The sequence below is a fragment of the Bombus pascuorum genome, unplaced genomic scaffold (genome assembly GCF_905332965.1).
Source record: "Bombus pascuorum unplaced genomic scaffold, iyBomPasc1.1, whole genome shotgun sequence".
Lineage (NCBI taxonomy): Eukaryota > Metazoa > Arthropoda > Insecta > Hymenoptera > Apidae > Bombus > Bombus pascuorum.
In genome coordinates, this window is record NW_026869747.1 from 1 (window position 1) to 7,623 (window position 7,623).

Genomic DNA, 7,623 nt, shown 5'->3' on the forward strand with positions numbered 1-7,623 from the left:
AATCTTTGTTATTCGAAAGATTGGAAATTTTTGAATTCATGGAAACGCAATATATTTGTTCTCTTAGTTTCATACATTTTAGAAACATAGGAATCGCAATTTCTTTTTGAATGCAGTTTTAATCCAAACGTTAGTTTTTATAGACATTGAAATCATTGAAATTTCGAATCTGCATAACATTATAATATAGAACATTATATTACCATTGAATTCGTGTAAAGTAATCTGGTTTTGAAAAAAAAAAAGGAAAGAAAAAGAGCAAAAAATGCGTTATAAAAAAATTACGTACCTTATAGAATGATTTAACACGAATTCTTAACAGAAATTCAAATGAGAGGTTCTATTGCATCTTTTATCAAAACATGAATTATTTTGTTTGATTAAAAAATTGACATAAGACGTACATATGATTTTTGCGTTAGAAAATGTAGAACAAGATTTTTGTAAATTTTTGTTATAAGAGAATACAATTATAAGAAACGGCAAAATGATCGACCCTTTCGAAGGTGATTAACACTTTCTAAATTGAAAGTCCATGTTTGTTAATCAAACCATACATGTTCCTAATTATATTCATTACAATTCTTTAAAATTGATATTACTAACATGATCTATTCTTTTCAAAAAGCATAATAATTTAAAAAGTTCTCTGCATCTTTCATTACATCGAAGATAATTTATTAATGAGATTGCGTACGATATTCTTTTTTTCTCAAGAGAACAAATTATTGTAGATTATTTTCCGTGACGAAAGGGTTAGAAATTTAAAATTAGACAAACTTGTCTACATGGGACATTCAAACTAATCCTTTCATTGCTGTTAATTACCTATTTACCTACACGATATACATATAAAAAAATTATAATTAACTATAACATCGAAAATTACAAATTTTAAAGTATAATATAACATTTACCTCAATATTTACATTGTATAATTTAAAAAGTTAACAAATCCATTTATACACTGCGTTTCATAATTATAAAACCATCCAAAAACTTTCAATTTTTATGTGTCATATTATAATTTTTATATTTCGTCATAATGTCATATTTCAATAAGCTTAATTGTTCGATTTTGAACTTTCGAATATAATTCTAATTTATTTGTATAAGAATTGAAGAGTTTAGAATGGTTTTATAGTTATGGGACGCAGTGTATATAGTGTCTAAAATACTCACTTTTCTTTAACAATATATTTGCCATGAAGATTCAATTATTACATACATTAACAGATGAAGATTTACATTTAAAAATTATCTCAGCAACGAAAGGGTTAATCCAAACAATCATAATAAAACAATCATTCAAGGGAAGAGAAAAAATATCAGCATTAACCCTTTGTGGTCGTATGTTTATTCTCAGCTACCAAAAAGAAAAAGAACCGTTCTAATTGTATAATAATATTAACTTTTCATATTGACAACATATTTCATTTCGAAGATACACCCTAATAGGATTCTGCAAATTAATACAATTAAATATTTTCTTATCTTGAATTATTTGACAAAGGATGCTCCAAAATGCTCCAAATGCAAAAAGAAAACTGAATGATATAATACATATATATATATACAGTAAACTGCGAATTTTTATGCAAATGCATATTTTGCATATATTTTTTACATATATCAATATAATTAAAAAGAAATAAAATCAAGACAGATATTTGTTTCATCTATGAAGTGTTATAATGAGCACAGTATTTGGATTATTTTTTATATATTTTCGCACATTATTTCGCACATTCTATAAATTTTTACGCCCTCGAATTTGCAATTTAATTACCAGTATCTGTTCAATGAAAATTAATTCCAACTAGCACGGTGCCCATATCTCGGCTGAATAAGATCGCAAAGGGTTAAAAAAGAAATAGTAACGTCCGCAAAAAAAGAAATAATTTTAAAAAGTGGAAAAAATAAAAGAAAAAAAAAAAAGGAAAAAAAGGAAAAGATTGATCGGAGGAAACTAGGTAACGATCAAGAAATAACAATTAACACTGAGCCCATTTGCGTTGCGGTGGCTAGCGGCAGTGGCAGCGTCAGAAGAAGGCGTCGCAGGGGGCTTGGCGGGATTGGTGCGTTGAGGGGTGGCGGTAGTGGTGGCCTTGGAAGGGGTGACACCGGGATGCCCTCGCGTTGGTATACGCTACTGGCGCTGCCCTTCCCCGACCAGCACCTGGGGCGCCGCGACTTGACGGCTCGCCGCGGCACCGATCATCCTTATTCCTTCGGCCTCTCGGCGGCCCATCGCGCTGGATACCTTTCCAACCCTGTCCTTTAAGATTATCAAACAATTACTTCCTATATAGTCTATATATATACATATATAGTCCACCATTATCGCCTTCACCCTCCACGCAACCACCGCCCACCACTACATCAACCATCACCACGTACCACTACAACCGCCATGCGCCACCCTCGCGAGTGATTACTAGTCAAGGTAAACGAGCAACGTTTATAATGAGCACCCATATATAGCGATAGCTCGTTCACCACCGCTCACCACGATTACCACGTATTTTTAAAGCTTCTCCTCTTCTTCCGGACGCACACAGGTCAATGCAGCGTTCACGCACTTTCTTCCCCCCAAGTAGCTTCATCTATGTGTACTGTTCTCTTAGCACATCGTTTAAATAGGATTGGGCACTATCCTTTTCGTTAATGGAAGAGATTCGATTTAAGGGAAGAATATACGTATAGTGAGAAGTTTAGAGTTTGATGGGATGAAGTGTTCTATGAAAAAATTTGCTCAGTTTCTGAAAATTATTTGTCTCTGAATTAAGATAACTTGCCCATCGATTAATAATGGTTCGTGATTTAAATAAATAAAGGAAAAGTAATTGCTAGATAGCATAATAAGACGAAGTAATCGCAAATAAACGAGTAATTAGCGGAAGAAATATAATAATATTTTGTTGACTGTTAAACATAACTCAATTCGCATGAAAAGTTGTTCTAAACTGATATTCGCACTGATTTTTTATTAACTCTTTAACGTTCAAATCTTGTTGTCGAGGGACGTTATACACCATCGCTCAAAAGTCATAAAACAGTTATTATATTAGCTCAAAATTGGAAAAAATTAAATATATAATAAAGACATCAAGAAATAGTATTTGTACAGTGAAGAAATTATACACTACTAATATACATAATGATTTTATTAAAACAGGCTTGTAATTGAAAATTCATGATCTATAACAAATACCAACATTTTATTAAAAATACGAGATGTCCTAACACTTTTGAACAAGGGCGTTCAAGAGATAGTTTCGATTCGATAATATCAATGTTTAAATCAAATAAACCGGCACGTGATCAACCTATTGACTCCATTCGTCAATTATACGGACTTGAGCAAACTGGATGTTTCTACTTGTTTGCTGGTTTATGTTATAGGTTTGCACAAACTAGATATTTCCACTATATGTCAATTTATGCAATATAGAAATATATATCTTTTGTTTCCTTTTTTGTTTTTAATTTAATTTTAAATAGAATTTGTCGTTACATTTAAGTTAGATTATATATTTTGTTAGTGTATTAATACCTAATTCTAAGGTTTTAACTTTTCAACTTGAAATGTCGCTGTAATTCCATATTTTATTTCCCACTATGTTCCCTCTGTTCAATACATGTGAATTGTTTCAACAATTTAGTACTAATGCACATATTCAACTGTTTTCGAACTTTCATTTAATTATTTGTATTTCGATATTTCATTGGTCGTAAAAATACTTCCTGTTGTTATATTTGTTATAACTCTTCTATTACTTCGGGTTAAAAACGTGGAGCATCATTAAATTGTCAGATAACTTTAATTAACTGATATTTATAGGCTTAAATAATAAGAAATAATAGCATGATATAATTATGACTGAATACGATAAAACTGAATGTATAAAATTCCAGCGACATTCAAAATTACCATACCCATTGAGACTGAATAACCTTTTTAAAATTGGACCAAATGATTTGGATTTTTTTTAGAAATTAGGAAGATTATTTTACTAGATCAAGTATAAAAAAATTTTTTGAAAAAACTACAACTGGTCGGAATCGCCAAGAAAGAAAGTAAACATTATATTTTCCGCAACTTCTTTGTCTGAGCTTGTAATGAAAATTGAAACGATACATTTTAGACATTTATATCAGTTACATACATGCTGAAAATTTCATCGAAATCGGTTAACGTTGCTATGAGCTGCAAACGTTTAAAGATGGTGAAAAATGGCCTGAAATTTACGTCTTTCGGTGCCTGTCGCTTGTTTTCGCGTCAACCAATTTTAATAAAATTTTCGGCATATATGTACATGTATAACTGATAGAAATGTTCGAAATGTTGTTTAAAGTTTCATTACAATTCCAAGAAAAAATTTTGGGAAATGCGATCCTTACTTTTTTTCTTGACGATTCCAACCAATTGCAATTTTTTTAGAACTTTTTTTATACGTCATCTAGTAAACCAATCCTCCTAACTTATCAAAAATATTCAAACCGTGCGGTCCTATTTTTAAGCAGTTATTCAGTTTTAAAGAGTGTTACAACAATTTTGGAAGTTACTGTAAATATAGAACTTTAAATTGACAACTAAACATATTTGTATAATCTCAACAAATTAAAATTTACTATCTCTGTATTCACAATTATATCTGTGAATATTAAAATTTATTTAATAGCATAGTTTGATAATGTTTCATAAAGTTTCTGGTTGTACAATAAGCTATGCTGAAGGAAAAATGCGATGATTACTAGAAAATGGCTCACTATATATAGTAAAATAATTTTAATAAAAATCACAAGAGATTTAAATTATAATAAACTCCTAATATATCTATATCTAACTATTTGGTGCTCCTTCCATCTTCAAATTGGTGATGGTATTGCTAATGATTTCACTACAAATTGCTTCAATTACACTTCGCTAAATTATGTTTCCCAAACAAACATACGTAATACAAAATGAAACAATCGATTTGGCTTCAGTTTCTCAACTTAAGTGTTATAATAAAAACCAGAAATATTTGAATAAGAATTTTCTATAAGGAACAATCTAAATATCTGAAAGCCAAATCGATAATACAACAAACCGCATATATATCTTGCTTACTGTATATATATGTTCCTAAGAAGAAAGAAGGAAGATCATAAATTATTAATTAGAAATACACTATGGGTCTAAAACGAATGAAATCAGCGAGATTCTAAATTCAAAATAAAAATAATGTTAATTCTTCCTTTCGCGGGGAGACGCGTCTCCGTTAGGCGCGTCAACGGGAGTCGTAAATTCCCGTTACGATCTACGAATCGACACCGCGAGCAGGGCAATCCCCTGATTTCAGTTACGATAATAGGGGTGGTTATATTGAAATAACTGTAGTCTCCAGTTATATATTTTTATTTATTTCGCACTTTTCACAACACTTGGAACGTATATAGAAATATGTTGAAATTGATACCGGTTAACGCGATGAATCCCGATATCGTGTGAAACTATTAGACTAGCTTGCCGAATGAGTGCAAGAACCGTCCGAAGTATGTTAACGCGAAGAATCGACTATCTCGTTGGCGTGAATTGAAGTTACTGCCTGGTGGCTAGAATTGTACTTGCTTGGAACGTATATAGAAATATGTTGAAATTGATACCGGTTAACGCGATGAATCCCGATATCGTGTGAAACTATTAGACTAGCTTGCCGAATGAGTGCAAGAACCGTCCGAAGTATGTTGACGCCAAGAATCGACTGTCTCGTTGGCGTGAATTGAAGTTACTGCCTCGGTGGCTAGAATTGTACTTGACTGACTCATCTCATGCCATTTAGGGGGAAAGATCGGTTTGGGTGTGCCCTTACCGAACCAAGGACCCGGATTCGTTGTTCACACGATCCGCGATGCCCATTGGTTATAGACGAAGTTAATAAACATAATGCGAGGAGAAAGTCTCCTGCATATTTGGCTCATGGGTGGCCTTGGTCTTGGGAAAAACCCGCCATTTAGCGGGACACATCTGCTTTCCCCGTAATTAGCAAGAGAGTGCAATAAACCTAATGACTGTTCAAATGACCATCCATAAACCGAATAATATTTGTATGAATCGAAATTAAGTTGAAAAGATTCGGTTTATGGTGGTTCCTTAGGTTACTGCAGGTCAGTTTGACGAGAGATAGGCGTCGGCGGTCAGACCGAAAGGTACGTCGCACTGACCGTCTAGCCCGCCGTAACAAATAACAAAATTACATCGAAGCATTTATTTTCGAAAAAATGTATATGTGTTACTTTTCAAGTACATATATATTTGCTTCATTCCCAGCTATACAGGAATAAATAATCGACAAGAGACTATTTTACGTATAAAAATGTAAAATAGAAATTTTTCGTTTGAAGCTTCCTTTTGAAGAAAATAAAGTTTGATCCTATTCGGTCAAGAAATCGCATATTCAACAAACTTTCAAATTTTATTTTCTTGAAAATTAAACTCTAAGCGAATAAATCTTATTCTATATTTTCGGGTCGAAAAAATTTAATTTATTTTCGTATGTAGAATAACATCCTGTCAATTCCTTACTCCTACCCAGTCGAAAATCAATCAAATACATGAATACCTATGTGATAAGTTTCCAAACACGATTTTCTATAAAATGAAATCTTCGACGCAATTTTATCTTTTTATTTTCGTGTTATTTTGAACTAGAGAATCTCTCCTGACTTCATTTATGCTATAAATTTAGATCCAAGGTGTATAAATTAAACACAACAATAATATTGTATTGTTTTCAAGTTAGAAAAATAAAACAGTAATATAAAATATTACTTGGCCCCTCTTGCACAATATAACTAATGTTATTAGTGAAATTTTACATATTACAAATTATAAGTTACCTTCTATACATTAGTTTTCTAGAAAACTACTTCTGTACATCAATTTAACAAATTACCATTCAATAGTCTTATTCGACTAATGTTCTATATAAAATAGAAAAATTGTACAACTTATCATTTTGTCAACCTACAGATATTAGCAGTAAATCATTATGCATAAAGGTCTCGAAGTTGAAATAATAATAAATATTTGTTAAACTATTCACACAGAAATCGCGGTAGAAGCAGCAAGCATTACCGACACCGTGCATCTCCAGATTGCAATACCGTGGCCAACTTTGGAAGCAGTTCCTCTGAGAGTCGAGGAGGACTGAATCGATATTACCGTCAAGCTTGGGAAAATCTGCATGAGACGGCCGGTCATAAGACCAATCATCCTCCTCTTCGTCGCAAGGAGACCCTGGATGAACCAGGATACCGAGAAAATTACCGTGGCAACAACACCGAGAGAGATGGTTCAGAATTAGTTGTGAGCGATGTAGCCACGTACCCGTCTAACAAGCACGCCAGCATTTCTGACAAGAAACGCCATCATCATCATCATCATCATCACCACGGTAACTCTACGCCCGAGTGGAGGCAGTCTCAGTCTCATCACAGATACTAAACATAAAATCGGTTACCTAGAACCGCTTATTTTTTTGAGATTTTCGGTGAATCGATTATTGTGACGAGTCGCGATTAGATCACAAGCAAGTTGTATTTTTTATGCTGTATGCATATTTTATAAATGGTGAC